The sequence below is a fragment of the Chanodichthys erythropterus genome, chromosome 20, assembly GCF_024489055.1.
Source record: "Chanodichthys erythropterus isolate Z2021 chromosome 20, ASM2448905v1, whole genome shotgun sequence".
Classification (NCBI taxonomy): domain Eukaryota; kingdom Metazoa; phylum Chordata; class Actinopteri; order Cypriniformes; family Xenocyprididae; genus Chanodichthys; species Chanodichthys erythropterus.
The window spans coordinates 6,769,334-6,784,339 of record NC_090240.1 but is presented as its reverse complement, the minus strand read 5'-3'; the positions used below and the strand labels follow the sequence as shown (position 1 = coordinate 6,784,339).

The following is a 15,006-nucleotide window of genomic DNA, read 5'->3' as shown; positions in this document are numbered from 1 at the left end:
TGATACATAAAACTTTGTATAAACAGATGTGTGTAAAAGAAGAAAGGCAATAAATAAAATACAATTGAAGTTGCTTAAAAGCCATAATTTAACCTAATAGATAGAATTGATCACGATTAAAACATAAAAGATAAAAAAGCTCTCTTATACATGAACGGGCACAGGCGACACAATACTTTTTTTTTTTTTTTTTTGAGATGTCCTCATTCAACACTCCACAACAAACACCACGACCCAACACTTTTGGGCTGAGAGGAGAACCTCTTAAACCACGGCACCGCTGCTCCCTCCAGAAGGGGGGCATCTGCAGGCAGTCAGGGCGCGTGGCCACGGGGACCTTTCCTGTGTAGCTCCGACCCCCACGTCCGAATGGCAATGCGCAGCATACTCCTGCAGCCTGTTGTTGACCAGCTGTTTCATGGCGTGCAGGGTCACCATCACATGCTTCCCCACCAGCAGGTTTCTGGAGGTCCATAGTACATCTTTGTAGCAGTTGATAGTGAGCCAGGTTTGGGTGTGCTGGGCTGGTGTCATTTTCCTCTGGCTCACTCCTCCCATTATCATGGGGTAGTCCAGTTGTTGGACCTCCCCTGCTGGCAGGCTCGGGAATTGCTGGGGGCCGGCTGTTGCCCACAGGTCCCTCGCGACACTGCACTCCCAGAACGTATGTCTCACGGATTCCGGTGCATTACACCCTGGCCGAGGACAGATTGGATTTGTCGCCATTCCTCGGGAGTGCATCACGGCCCTGACCGGGAGGATCTCGTGAGCGGCCATCCATGCCAGGTCGCGGTGTCTATTGTGAAGGGCCGGATGGGACACATTTTGCCACACAGTCTGGGCCTCACCAATTTTGATCCAGCGCACTGGAGTCACCTGTTCCCGTTCCTGTATGAGAGAGAGAAGGAGGCGGTGATTTGTTAAAGATTTAGTTTCTTTTTCTAAAATATGCTTATTTAAGAACTTCTTGATAAAATCATACGCAGCAGATGGCTTAAAAGCAACTGGTATTGTGTGATTGGTGGGTAAGATTTTTAAGGACCTTAAATAGGATCCCATCCAGAAACGGCTCATAGCAGCAGTTTTATTATCTGTTTTTGTGTCTAATGCATATTTCATATGAAGTGCTGTATAGTATGCCCCTAAAAATAAATAAAAGTTTGGTATTCCTCTGCCTCCATTTCTTGGGGACTTCTTCATCTCCTCTCTTGTCAGCCTCTCCCATTTTCCTCCCCACACAAAGTGAAACATTTCTCTGTCCACGGATAAAAGGAACCATCTGGGGGGTAAAACACAGAACAAAGCAATAAAAATAAAGGTAAAATTACAGATTTAATAATTAAAACCTTGCCTTCTATTGTCAGTTGTCTACGTCTCCAAAATCCAAATCTTTGTCTTACTTTAGCTAAAGCTTCTTGCCAGTTGCCCCTTCCTCCTCCTTCTCTGTCAAATTTAATCCCTAGTATCTTTATATCAGTCTTTTTCATTTCCAGGTCAAGACTCTTTACTTCTTTAGGATCCCATGGTCCAAAACATTGTACTTGAGTTTTTGATCTATTTAGTCTAGCCCCAGACGCCCTTCCAAACCAGTCAGTCAGGTCCATAGTCCTAGTAATTGATAAAACGTCAGTACATACAAGGTTCACATCGTCCATATATAAAAAGGCCTTGGCAGTCAATCCCCCCGCCCCTGGTATTGTCAGTCCCCTGATCCATTTGTCCCTTCTCAATGCCTGCGCCAGTGGCTCAATACAGGCCACATATAAGAGGGGAGATAACGGGCATCCCTGACGGACCCCACAGTGTACGTCTACTGCTTTTGTCAAGTGCCCATTTACCAAAAACCTGCTGCTTATCCCCCTGTATAGCAGTTCCACCCAAGCTACAAATCTCCCTGGAAAACCCATCTTTAGCAGTACTTGAAATAAGTACTGGTGCGAGACCCGATCAAAAGCTTTTTCAAAATCTAAATTTAGAACTGCAAGCCTAATATTTCTGTCTCTCGCATAACAGATGGTGTCTCTCATCAGAACAAGGCTGTCCGTGATCTTTCTTCCAGGAACTGCGCAGGTTTGATCTGGGTGGATCAAATCCCCTAAAATGGAAGACATACGAATCATTAAAAGCTTACTAAACAATTTACAGTCCACATTTAAAAGAGTTATTGGTCGCCAATTTTTCAAGTCAGTCCTTTCGTCTTTTTTGTGTAAAAGTGTAACAATCCCTATCCTAAAACTATCTGGCAGTTTCTCCATTTTATAAAATTCATTAAAAACAATTAAAAGGTCGTTGGCTAAAATGTCCCAAAATGTCTGATAAAACTCAAGTGGGATACCATCTTCTCCAGGTGACTTTCTTTTCTTAAAATGTTTTAAACATTTCTCCATTTCAGAAAGGTTGAAATCATTTATCAAACACGTGCTATCCTTAACGGGTTTATCAATTCATTCTAAAACTTCTTTTAAAATGCAGTCTTCAATCTCTTTCTTACCATATAGTTCATCATAGAAATCTTCAACCACCTTTAAGATGCTTTCTGTATTTGTCATTACTGTATTTTCTTTATTTTTCAATCCCACCACTGCGAAAAAAATAACTTGTACATTTTTCTCCCTCTTCCATTTCCTTTTCTCTACTTTGTAAAATGATACTCTTGCTTCTAACCTCCGATAATTCTGACATTGACCTTTTCACTTGGCGAATTTCTTCATTAAAATCAAAGCCCTGATTGCACAGGTTAAAATAGCGTTGCAGTCGTTTTTGCATTCCCACCATACATCTTTTCTCTTTATCTTTTTTCTTTTTTCCCGCCAGTTTAAAAAACGTCTTAGTCTTTCCCTTCACCATTTCCCACCACTGTGCATGTGAGTCATAAAAGTCTTTTAGGGTCTGCCATTGGCTGTACTGCTCCCTGTATTCTTTCACAATCTCCAAATCTTTCAACAGGGAACAGTTCAGCCTCCAAAGCCCCCTACCTGTCGTCACACCTATGGGAAGTGAAAGGGTGCAGGAAAGCATAGCGTGGTCTGAAAAGAAAATGGGGATTAATTTAGCATCAACTGGTGTAAGGTCCCTAGTGAAGACATAATCAATGCGGAAGGCTTTGCTGCCATCACCACTAAACCAGGTGAATCCTTTCTCCCCTAGGATGCATGGTTCTGAAACAGTCAGTCAGTTTAAAATCTCTTGTTATGGTTTGCAATAAAATGGATGTTTTGTCCAATTTAAGATCTTCTCCTCCCCCTTTCCTATCATTTTTGCTTAAAATGCAATTAAAATCCCCTGCTAAAATAATCGGGTCCCTTCCTAAAAGGTGGGGCTGAATGTCTTTTAAAAGGTTGTATCTATCATTCTTTTCTGTATATCCATAAATATTTAATATGTTAAAAGCCCTCCCCAAAAACGTCAAGTTGACTAAAAGAGCCCGCCCGTCTCTTAGTACTGTGCTCCCCTTCACCAAGATTTGTTGATTTTTTACCAGGACAGCAATACCATCTGCTTTATTTTGGTTTTAACCACTCCAAATAGAGGGTCCTTGTTGCCATTTGTCCTCCCAATTCTTGTAATTGTTAAAAAAAGGTAAAGCGCACTCCTGTAACAAAAACACATCAGAGGGTTGTGTACTTAAAAAATTTAAAACAGTTTGTGTTCTCGTTGGTGACCTCACACTTCTCACGTTTAACGTAGAGATGGTGATGGTCATGAGCGTTAAAACGAGAATAAAAGAAGACAGAAACAACATTTTAAAATTTTAAAAACAAATTATCCATTTAAAAACACATTTTCTTGTAAAACAAGTTCTTCCCGCATTTCCACACCATTGGAGGCAGGGAACTGAACATGTTTTCCTTCTGAGTCACAAGGTGAGCTCCTGGGTGTGGATGATTTCAGCTCAATCGATAGAAAAGAAATCTCATTGGCTGTTTGGCTTGGGAATAATCTATTCAGATCCTCCGATGAAGAGGAATCTGAAAATCTTCCCATTTTATCCTTTCCCATTTCTTTCCAGAGAGGGGAGTGTGCCACTCTCTTTTTTTTTATCGATTGAGCACAGGGGAGTTGCTCACTTAATTGACTTTCTTGCAGTGAATCCTCTATGTCCTCCCCTACCTTTTCACCTACCTCTAAGATGTTTTCTTCTGCCTCTTCCCTTTGGTCTTCCTCCCCCTGTTGCTCCTCACTCCTTAACTCCGCCCCCTCATTACCTCTAACATCTGATCCTTCTCCACCAATCGCAGAAATTGGCGGGAGATTTGAATCTTTTTGCTCCGCCCCCTCGTTATCCTTTTGTTTGCTTTTCTCAACCGCCATTTTATTTGCTTTAACTTTGTTGGCAAAGGACTTTGGGCAATCTCTGTAGAGATGATTGGAGTCTCCACACAGATTACACTTTCTGCCATTGGGACATTCGTCAAAAGTATGCCCAATTTCTCTACATTTCCCACAAAACGACTTCTGGCAAGCTTCCACTAAATGCCCCACCTCTCCACATCTACGACAGAGCTTGGGCATTCCCTGATAATAAATGTAGCCTCTGTTTTCTCCAAGCACAATCACTGATGGAAGATGTTTCAGGCCCTGGAAGCCCTGGGGATCTTCCCACTGTTTTATGGGAATCCTCCAGGAACAATTCCAGATGCCATCCTCATCCAGCATTTTCATGGCTTGGCCTCTAACAGAGCAATATCTACCCAACCAAGTACATATATCTTCTCCACTGACGGTTTCATTGAACATTCGGACAATAACCATTTTGTGGGTATTGTCGGTCAGTTTCTCCACCTTAAACATGGAAAAGAGGGTCTTTACATTTTCAAGTCTGGTCCAGAAGTCATTCAGCAAACTAGCTGACTTGAAACTTACATCAAATCCTTTATTAAAAGGGAGGGACAAAATACAATTCAAATCATTTGGTGTAAATCTCAAAGTTTGCTGAACAAATTTGCGGGAAAAATCCAATCGGGACATCTGAACTGGCTTTCCTTGGTTTTCTAAGAGTGTAAAACGCACGCTGTGGTGCCTCCGCACGCCGGCACGGGCATCCGACATGTTGGAGGCACCAACAGCTAAAACAGGAGTTTAAAAAACTATCGACACAATAAAAGGATCTAAAAACAAGAATAAAAGACTTACCTTACAACCAGTATCTCAGTTAAAATGTTCTCCTAAAAGCAAGCACAATACAATATAAATAAACAATAAATAATAAAAAAGTACAGCTGTAAGCAGTACAATATACCTCTTCAAGGTAAAGGAAAGTGCTATTAAAAAAACACAGCCCAAAAACCCACAAAGAGGCGATCGCAACACTGCCAAATGACAAGACACTTGATCTTAGCCAAAAGGCCGAGAAGCGATGCCGTTGCCAAGCAGTGGGGGCAGAGCCGGCAAAGGCGACGCCCATCTGGGCCGCGGTGGGTTTCGTACTTTGCCTCTAGGACCACTGCTGTCGATCAGATCGTTTGTTAAATAGTGGAGATGATTTGAAACAACCTGCTTTCGCGAACTGGTCCTAGGTTTTTCCATCGACCTCCACAAAAGCACCGCAGTACAATTCTCTGGACTCCCTAGGTCGTTCTTGATCAGGAGGGGGGGAAAAAAAAAAAAGCTCAACTTTAACATTTGGATAGTGTGACGAGTCCCTCGTTCTTCCTGCTACGGCCGGCCAGTGGGTGTGGCTGGGAGACTCATCAAGTGAACCATGTACACCCGTGCTTCCCTCTATAAAGCTTGGGCTTTGTTTGGCGTGGTGTGTTGCTTGCTCCTGGGTGCTTTGGTTTTGATTTTGGTCTTTGTTTATTTTGAGTTCCTTATTCATTTAAATGTGGTTCTGTCTGATGTTTGGTTATTGATGTGTCTGACAGAAATTGTGTTTGGTTTTGTTGATTTCTTGTTTCATATATTTTCTTATTTATGCTGATAAATCTCTTTTCGTTGCAACCTACCAAGCTGCCTATGTCCTCCGTTTCATTTGTCACGGCTTTGAGCCGATCGTGACAATAGCGACCACGGGGTCATTTAGAAAACGGCCATGGTCGAGTGCCCCCAAAAGCCTGTCGTCCCTGAAGGAAAACTCAGAACTTTGCGAAACCAGGCGAGCGCACGCAACACCCGATTCCATAAAAGGGGCGTGCAAACACACACGGAGCCACAGACAACGCTACGACTGTTAGAAACCACAGGTTCTCTCGGCACCACCTAATCTTCTTTCAACCAGTATGTCCAGTGGAGAGCGCGAACGCAGTCCCCCACTACCATAAATTATGCAGTCAAGATTCCCACATTTGGGGAATTCGCAGGGGTCAGCACAACCGGGGTGCAATGGCTGAGCCTCGCCCTGGGTGAACCACCTTCCTGATCATGGTGTCTCCCCTGCCAGGTAAGCATGAGTCCCCAGGCCTCCAGTCAGAGGCTACCCTATCCCTCTTTGCCGTCCTCATCAACGGTGACCCCCCTCCCCCACCCCAAGCAAAGGAAGGGCGTGTCCCTTCCATTACTTGACTGCGATTTCCGTGACCATGCCTTCAAGCCGGCAAACTGCCAAGCACCTACAGGTGCTGGTCGTATGATTAGAATGTCATCAAAAAGTTGATTTCTTTCACTAATTCCTTTCAAAAAGTCAAACTTGTATATTATGTACATTGCACACAGACTGATATATTTCAAATGTTTATTTCTTTTAATTTTGATGATTATAACTGACAACTAAGGAAAATCCCAAATCCGGTATCTCAGCAAATTTAGAATATTACTTAAGACCAATACAAAGAAATGATTTTTAGAAATCTTGGCCAACTGAAAATTATAAACATGAAAAGTATGAGCATGTGCAGCACTCAATACTTAGTTGGGGCTCCTTTTGCCTGAATTACTGCAGCAATGCGGCGTGGCATGGAGTCGATCGGTCTGTGGCACTGCTCAGGTGTTATGAGAGCCCAGGTTGCTCTGATAGTGGCCTTCAGCTCTTCTGCATTGTTGGGTCTGGCATATGGCATCTTCCTCTTCACAATACCCCGTAGATTTTCTATGGGGTTAAGGTCAGGCGAGTTTGCTGGCCAATTAAGAACAGGGATACCATGGTCCTTAAACCGGGTACTGGTAGCTTTGGCACTGTGTGCAGGTGCCAAGTCCTGTTGGGAAATGAAATCTGCATCTCCATAAAGTTGGTCAGCAGCAGGAAGCATGAAGTGCTCTAAAACTTCCTGGTCTACGGCTGCGTTGACCTTGGACCTCAGAAAACACAGTGGGCCAACACCAGCAGATGACATGGCACCCCAAACCATCACTGACTGTGGAAACTTTAGGCTGGCCCTCAAGCGACGTGGATTGTGTGCCTCTCCTCTCTTCCTCCAGACTCTGGGACCCCGATTTCCAAAGGAAATGCCAAATTGACTTTCATCAGAGAACGTAACTTTGGACCACTCAGCAGCAGTCCAGTCCTTTTTGTCGAGGCGCCTCTGACGCTGTCTGTTGTTCAAGAGTGGCTTGACACAAGGAACGAGACAGCTGAAAACCATGTCTTGCATACGTCTGTGCGTAGGGGTTCTTGAAGCACTGACTCCAGCTGCAGTCCACTCTTTGTGAATCTCCCCCACATTTTTGAATGGGTTCTGTTTCACAGTCCTCTCCAGGGTGCGGTTATCCCTATTGCTAGTACACTTTTTTCTACCACATCTTTTCCTTCCCTTCGCCTCTCTATTAATGTGCTTGGACACAGAGCTCTGCGAACAGCCAGCCTCTTTTGCAATGACCTTTTGTGTCTTGGCCTCCTTGTGCAAGGTGTCAGTGGTCGTCTTTTGGACAACTGTCAAGTCAGCAGTCTTCCCCATGACTGTGTAGCCTACAGAACTAGACTGAGAGACCATTTAAAGGCCTTTGCAGGTGTTTTGAGTTAATTAGCTGATAAGAGTGTGTGGCACCAGGTGTCTTCAATATTGAACCTTTTCACAATATTCTAATTTTCTGAGATAGTGACTTTGGGATTTTCCGTAGTTGTCAGCTATACTCATCAAAATGAAAAGAAATAAACATGTGAAACCTCTCAGTCTGTGTGTAATGAATGAATATGATATATACAAGTTTCACTTTTTGAAAGGAATTAGTGAAATAAATCAACTTTTTGATGACATTCTAATTATATGACCAGCACCTGTACACGAGCTGCGGTCCTTTAGACCAGTGGTTCCCATCAGTCAGGCGTGTTTGATTAGATGTCTCCCTGATCAAACACACCCGATCCAACTCATCAGCTCGTTGGTAAAGACTCCAAGACCTCAGACGGGCGCATCAGACAAGAGTGACATTCAAGACGTGCAGTGCTGGTTTGGGAACCGCTGCTTTGGAACAACGGCGACCGTTTCATAAGGGTGCGAGACGGTGCCACCCTGCCAGCCACCCCACCGCAGGTACATAGAGACTCCTTGTGAAGCTCCAGCGACATTCCCTCTGCTATTAACCACAACGATTTGCAGTCCCCCAAAAGGGGAAGCACACCGTTCCTGGAGACACTGCAATACCAGGTCGATGCGTGGAGTGGACGGAGCAAGCCCCGGTTCCGGCTCCATGAGCCAAAAATCCATTTAATATGTAGTCCCCAGATAGGGGACGTATCAGATATTAAACTGATAAGAACAGATTTTTTTTTTTTTGAAAAGTTTTATTGTCACCATTTTCAATCTTTCACTTTTTCACACACATTTTCATTTTCGAGCACACATTTTTTTTTTAAAACAAGCAATAATAAGTAACGTCAGCCATTGTGTTGTCTTGTTTGTTTCAAGTCCATTTTGTGTGTGTGTTAAAATGTGTGGGCATCTCAAAAGTAAAATACAAATTTAAAACAAGCATCTCGTTCTTTTTTCTCTAATAAAATCCAATTTCATTTGATAAAACACAATAAAAACAACAATTAATACCCTTTAAAAGTCCTCTGTTGTGCAAAACCGGGGGTGAGTCCTTAGCAAATTAGTCTTCACCCCACTCTCCAGAACAGGCACGTGAGATGCCACTTCATGGGCTCAGCGGAGATCCCCTCTCCTCCGGCCCGCTGGCCCGCTGTTCCCGTAGCCAGATTGGTGAGGGTGCATCTACGGGCGGCCAGGGCTGTTGGCGGCCGGGACCCTCTCCGTGCGACCCCGGCCCCTCCGTCCGAATATCGTCGTCCGGTACCCCTGCAGTATTGATGTTACCTTTAGCTCGCATGCATGGAGGGTCACCGTAACGCCCTTCCCTACCAGCAGGTTTCTGGTGGCCCAGATGGCATCCTTGATGACGTTGAGGGTGAGCCAGAGCGAGGTGAATTTCTGTGCCGTCAAGTCCTTCAAGCCCCGGCCCACCCCAAGGATGGCGAGCTGGTACCCGAACTGGGCCCCACCCGCTGGTAGGCACGGGAAATACAGGGGGCCGGTTTTGGCCCACAGGTCCCGCGCAGCGCCGCACTCCCAGAGCAGGTGGTGGACGGTCTCCGGGGAATTGCAGCCGGACCGAGGGCAGGTGGGGTTTTTGGCCATGCTTCTGGAGTGCATAACTGCCCTGACCGGGAGGATCTCATGAGCCACCATCCACGATAAGTCCTTGTGCCTGTTCTGGAGAGCGGGGTGAGCAGCGTTCCTCCAAACTTGTTTGGCCTCACGTAATGTGAGGCCTGGAACTGGACTCACCGGTTCCCGGTCCTGCACAAGAGAGACAAGATGCTTGTGATTAGTTAAAATGGTGACATCTTCACTTTCTAAAAAGTATTTCTTTAAAAACTTTTTTATAAAACTGTACTCTTTAGGCAAGTTAAAAGACACTGGGGTTTTCAAGTCCACTGGTAAAATTTTCAATGTTCTTAGGTAAGACCCCATCCAAAATCGCGCCATTGCAGCCGTCTTGTTTTCTTTGGATGGGGTCATGGCATAACTAATGTGCAGGGCGGTGAAGCGGCTGCCTAAAAACAGGTGGGGGTCTGGTAGGCCTTTTCCACCATTCTCCGGCCTTTTCTTCACGATCTCCCTCTTCAGGCGCTCCCACTTAGACCCCCACAGGAAATAAAACACCGCCCTCTCCAGCTCCGCAAGGAATCGCCGAGGGGGACTAAAAACAGAACAGACAAGTAAAATTAGAGGTAAAATCACAGATTTAAAAATTAAAACCTTGCCCTCAAACGTCAACTGTCTTAGTCCCCAAAACCCCAGTCTTTGCCTAACTTTCCCTAACATGTCAGTCCAGTTTCCCCGTCCTCCACCCTCGCTGTCAAATTTTACTCCTAAAACTTTAAAATCGTTGTCTTTAAAAGTCAAGTCGAGTTCACCTGTGTCTATGTCTCCCCACGGCCCGAAGAGCTGGGCCTCGGACTTGTTCCTGTTAAGCTTATTGCCCGAGGCCCGACCGTACCAGTCAGTCAAGTCCAAAGCTCTTCGTATGGATAAAACGTCCGTGGCTAAAAGAGTTACGTCGTCCATGTATAAAACACAGGTCGCCGTCAGTCCACCCGTCCCAGGCACGTCCAGTCCTTTGATCCATTTATCCCTTCTCAAGATCTGTGCCAGTGGCTCAATACAAGCTACATACAAAAGAGGAGATAAAGGACATCCTTGACGGACACCACTGTGGATATTCACAGATTTGGAAAGATGCCCGTTTACAAGGATTTTGCTGACTGTTCCCTTGTACAGCAGTCCCACCCAGGCTATAAATCTCTCTGGAAACCCCATTTTTTGCAGTACCTGAAAAAGGTACTGGTGCGAGACTCGGTCAAATGCTTTTTCAAAGTCTAAATTTAGCACTACTAGCCGAATATTTCTGTCTCTCGCATAACAGATGGTGTCTCTAATCAACACTAGGCTGTCTGTTATCTTCCTCCCTGGTACGGCACAGGCTTGATCCGGGTGGATCACGTCTTCTAAAACAGTCGACATTCGTTTGGCTAAAATATTACAAAAAAGTTTGCAGTCAACATTTAAAAGAGAAATAGGTCGCCAATTCTTTAAGTCAGTCTTGTCTCCTTTTTTTCCCAGAAGCGTCACTATCCCTATTCTAAAGCTGTCAGGGAGTCTGTCGAGTGTGTCAAACTCTTTAAAAACTGTGAGTAAGTCGTGTGCTAAAATATCCCAAAACGTCACATAAAACTCTAGGGGTAGTCCGTCTAGTCCTGGGGATTTTCCCCGCTTAAAACCTCTAAGAGGTTTCTCATTTCTAAAATAGTAAAATCTTGGGATAAAAGCGTGTGTTGTCCCTCCAAATTTTTCTCTATAAAAGACAACACTTCTTTTAAAATCTCACTGTTTGTTCCCTTAATACTGTATAAGTCCTCATAAAATGTTTCTATTTCATTTAAAATTTCCTTTGTCGTGTTTGACTCCCTCCCTCCTGTTTTTAAAGTTGTGATTACCCCTCCCCGCGTTATGACCTTTTTAAAAAAGTACCTGGTACATTTTTCACCTTCTTCAATATCTCTTTCTTTACTTCTTAAAATAATTCCTTTGTTTTTTATTGTAGAACAGGTTGACATTTCTCTTTTTACTTCTTTTATTTCTTCACTAAAATCAAAACCATTATTAAAAAGATTAAAATACCTCTGTAATCGCTTCTGCAGCCCCATCATGCGGTTTTCTTCCTTTTTCTTTTTTTCCTTCCCTATCTTACTAAAAAACTCTTTTGTCCGTCCTTTAACCATCTCCCACCATTGTGCTCGTGTCTCATAGAAGTCTTGGAGAGTTTGCCATTGGCTAAACTGCTCCCTGTATTTTCTAACTACCTCCTCATCCTCTAACAGGGAGCAGTTTAGCTTCCACAAACCTCCACCTACCGTCACACCAACAGGAAGTGATAGAGTGCAGGACAGCATGGAGTGATCTGAAAAAAAGAGGGGGGTTAATCTAGCATCGGTTGGCGGGAAGTCACGTGTAAAAACATAGTCTATTCGAGAGGCTCTGGTACCATCACCATTAAACCAGGTGTAGCCCGCCTCTCTTTGATGCATTGTTCTAAAACAGTCAACTAATTTAAAATCTTTGACTAAACCTTGTAATAAAACCGATGTCTTGTCCACCCTAAAATCCTCTGTTGCCCTTTTCCTGTCTTTCTGAGTTAAAACACAATTAAAATCCCCTGCCACAACTAAGGGGACTCTGCCTAGCATGTGGGGCTGCAAGTCTTCTAAAAGTTCATACCTCTCGTTTTTTCCTGTAAAACCATATACATTAAGAACATTAAAATCTCTACCTAAAAAAGTCAGTTTTGCAAGAGTTGCCCGCCCGTCTCTCACCACTGTGCTACCCTTCACCAAGATATGGGGGTTATTAATTAAAATTGCAACACCATCGTTCTTGTTAGAATTTGACCCACTCCAAATGGAAGGGCCTTGAGTCCACAACTCCTCCCACCTCCTGTAACTTGCTAAAAAAGGTAAAGCACATTCTTGTAATAAAACGACATCTGACTTAAAAGACTTTAAAAAGGATAAAATGCTCTGTGCTCGTAAGATGGACTTCACACTTCTCACATTGATAGTGGAGAAAGTGAGTGCCATGAGCAGAATTAAAAGGTATGAACTTATCTTTTGTCTTGAGATTAAAAGGGAAACAGAATTACAGAGGCAGGCATTAAAAACGGATTAAAATCATGTGTTGAACTGTGTCACTAGCTCCTATCTTAACCCAGGGGGCCCGGGATCAGGAGGGCAAGTGCCTGATTCCTCAAGAGCCACAGAGGGAAACTCTTGTGACTCTTTCGGTGTCGATGTTCTTAGCTTTATGTGCAAAAAGGACACTTCATTGGGGGATTCTGAGGGCCACATACGATCCAGATCTTCCGAGGGGGAACTATCTGGACGATGCGTTACCCTCAGCTTTTTCTCCTTTTCAAATAATGGAGATCCCGCAGGCCTTTTCTGCACCTGAGCATTTGGGAGTGTACAATCAGTCTCACTCCCACTTGAAACTGTTTGGAGGGAGGAATCGGTCTCCTCCTCACTCTCTGTTTCTTGGTCTTTTCTGTCAGGGGAGGATGGGACTTCCTCTCCCACCATGTCTGACTTTGCCTCTTTGGCCGCCCCACTTCCTCCTTCCTGTCCAGTCCCTGAGGTTGGCTGGAAATTCAAATTTCCCGCCAAAACCTCAGGCCCCGCCTCCTTGTCTCTTTGTTCCTCCATTTTCTCTTTTTGTGGGGCGGCCATCTTGTTTCCTTTCAATTTGTTGGCAAAACTCTTAGGGCAGTCTCTGTAGAGATGGTTTGTTTCTCCACAAAGATTGCACCGTCTGCCATTGGTACAATCATCAAAACTGTGACCAATTTCTCTACACTTCCCACATACTAACTCTTGGCATGCTTCAGCGAGATGCCCAACTCTGCCACACTTCCTGCACAGTTTAGGCATTCCTTGATAATGTATGTAGCCTCTGTTCTCTCCAAGCACAATCATGGAAGGCAGATGTTTCAGGCCCTGGTAGCCCCCAGCGTCTTCCCATTGTTTAATGGGAATTCGCCAGGAGCATGTCCAGATGCCATCTTAATCAAACACTTTGACAGGCTGGCCTCGAACAGTGCAAAATCTACCCAACCAGACACAAATATCATCTCCAGTCACTGTTTCATTGAACATCCTGACAATCACAGTTTTAAGTGTGTTATCCGATAGTTTCTCCACAGTGAACATGGAGAACTGGGCTTTAACTGAATCAAACCTTTGCCAAAAGTCATTAAGAAGGGCAGCAGTTTTAAAACTTACATCAAATCCTTTGTTCTGAGGCAGAGTCATCAAACAATTTAAATCATCACATTTAAAAGCTAAGGTCTTTTGGATCAGCTTCCTGGAAAAGTCCATGCGGGACATTCCCAGGAGCTTCCCCTCAACCTCCCTAAATAAAAAGCGAACGCTGTGGTGCCTCCGCACGCCGGCACGGGCAGCCGACATGATGGAGACACCAACAGCCTAAAAACCTTAAAACAACAATAAATACAACAATAAATAACCAAATAAATAACTAAAAGACCTTACCTTAAAACTTGTTGGAGCTTGAAGCAGCAGATTTCAATATACCTCTCAAAAGTTGTGCGACTCGGGATATAAAAGATCTCGAGCCAAGAAACCTCCAAGAGGCGATCGCAGTCTCAACCATCCAACCAGACACTTGATCTTAGCCAAAAGGCAGAGAAGCGATGCCGTTGCCAAGCAGTGGGGGCAGAGCCGGCAAAGGCGACGCCCATCTGGGCCGCGGTGGGTTTCGTACTTTGCCTCTAGGACCACTGCTGTCGATCAGATCGTTTGTTAAATAGTGGAGATGATTTGAAACAACCTGCTTTCGCGAACTGGTCCTAGGTTTTTCCATCGACCTCCACAAAAGCACCGCAGTACAATTCTCTGGACTCCCTAGGTCGTTCTTGATCAGGAGGGGGGAAAAAAAAAAAAAGCTCAACTTTAACATTTGGATAGTGTGACGAGTCCCTCGTTCTTCCTGCTACGGCCGGCCAGTGGGTGTGGCTGGGAGACTCATCAAGTGAACCATGTACACCCGTGCTTCCCTCTATAAAGCTTGGGCTTTGTTTGGCGTGGTGTGTTGCTTGCTCCTGGGTGCTTTGGTTTTGATTTTGGTCTTTGTTTATTTTGAGTTCCTTATTCATTTAAATGTGGTTCTGTCTGATGTTTGGTTATTGATGTGTCTGACAGAAATTGTGTTTGGTTTTGTTGATTTCTTGTTTCATATATTTTCTTATTTATGCTGATAAATCTCTTTTCGTTGCAACCTACCAAGCTGCCTATGTCCTCCGTTTCATTTGTCACGGCTTTGAGCCGATCGTGACAATAGCGACCACGGGGTCATTTAGAAAACGGCCATGGTCGAGTGCCCCCAAAAGCCTGTCGTCCCTGAAGGAAAACTCAGAACTTTGCGAAACCAGGCGAGCGCACGCAACACCCGATTCCATAAAAGGGGCGTGCAAACACACACGGAGCCACAGACAACGCTACGACTGTTAGAAACCACAGGTTCTCTCGGCACCACCTAATCTGCTTTCAACCAGTATGTC

General features: G+C 44.4%; 1 non-coding gene and 1 pseudogene across 1 annotated transcript; both read right to left on the bottom strand.

Moving 5' to 3' along the window:
• Positions 1-6,223: 6,223 nt before the first annotated feature.
• On the bottom strand, positions 6,224-6,387 carry LOC137010068 (U1 spliceosomal RNA). The gene has a single exon (XR_010893147.1). It is a non-coding gene; the product is annotated as a U1 spliceosomal RNA (small nuclear RNA).
• A 2,095-nt stretch (positions 6,388-8,482) lies between these two features.
• On the bottom strand, positions 8,483-8,658 carry LOC137010226 (U2 spliceosomal RNA; annotated as a pseudogene).
• Between the last annotated feature and the right edge of the window lie 6,348 nt (positions 8,659-15,006).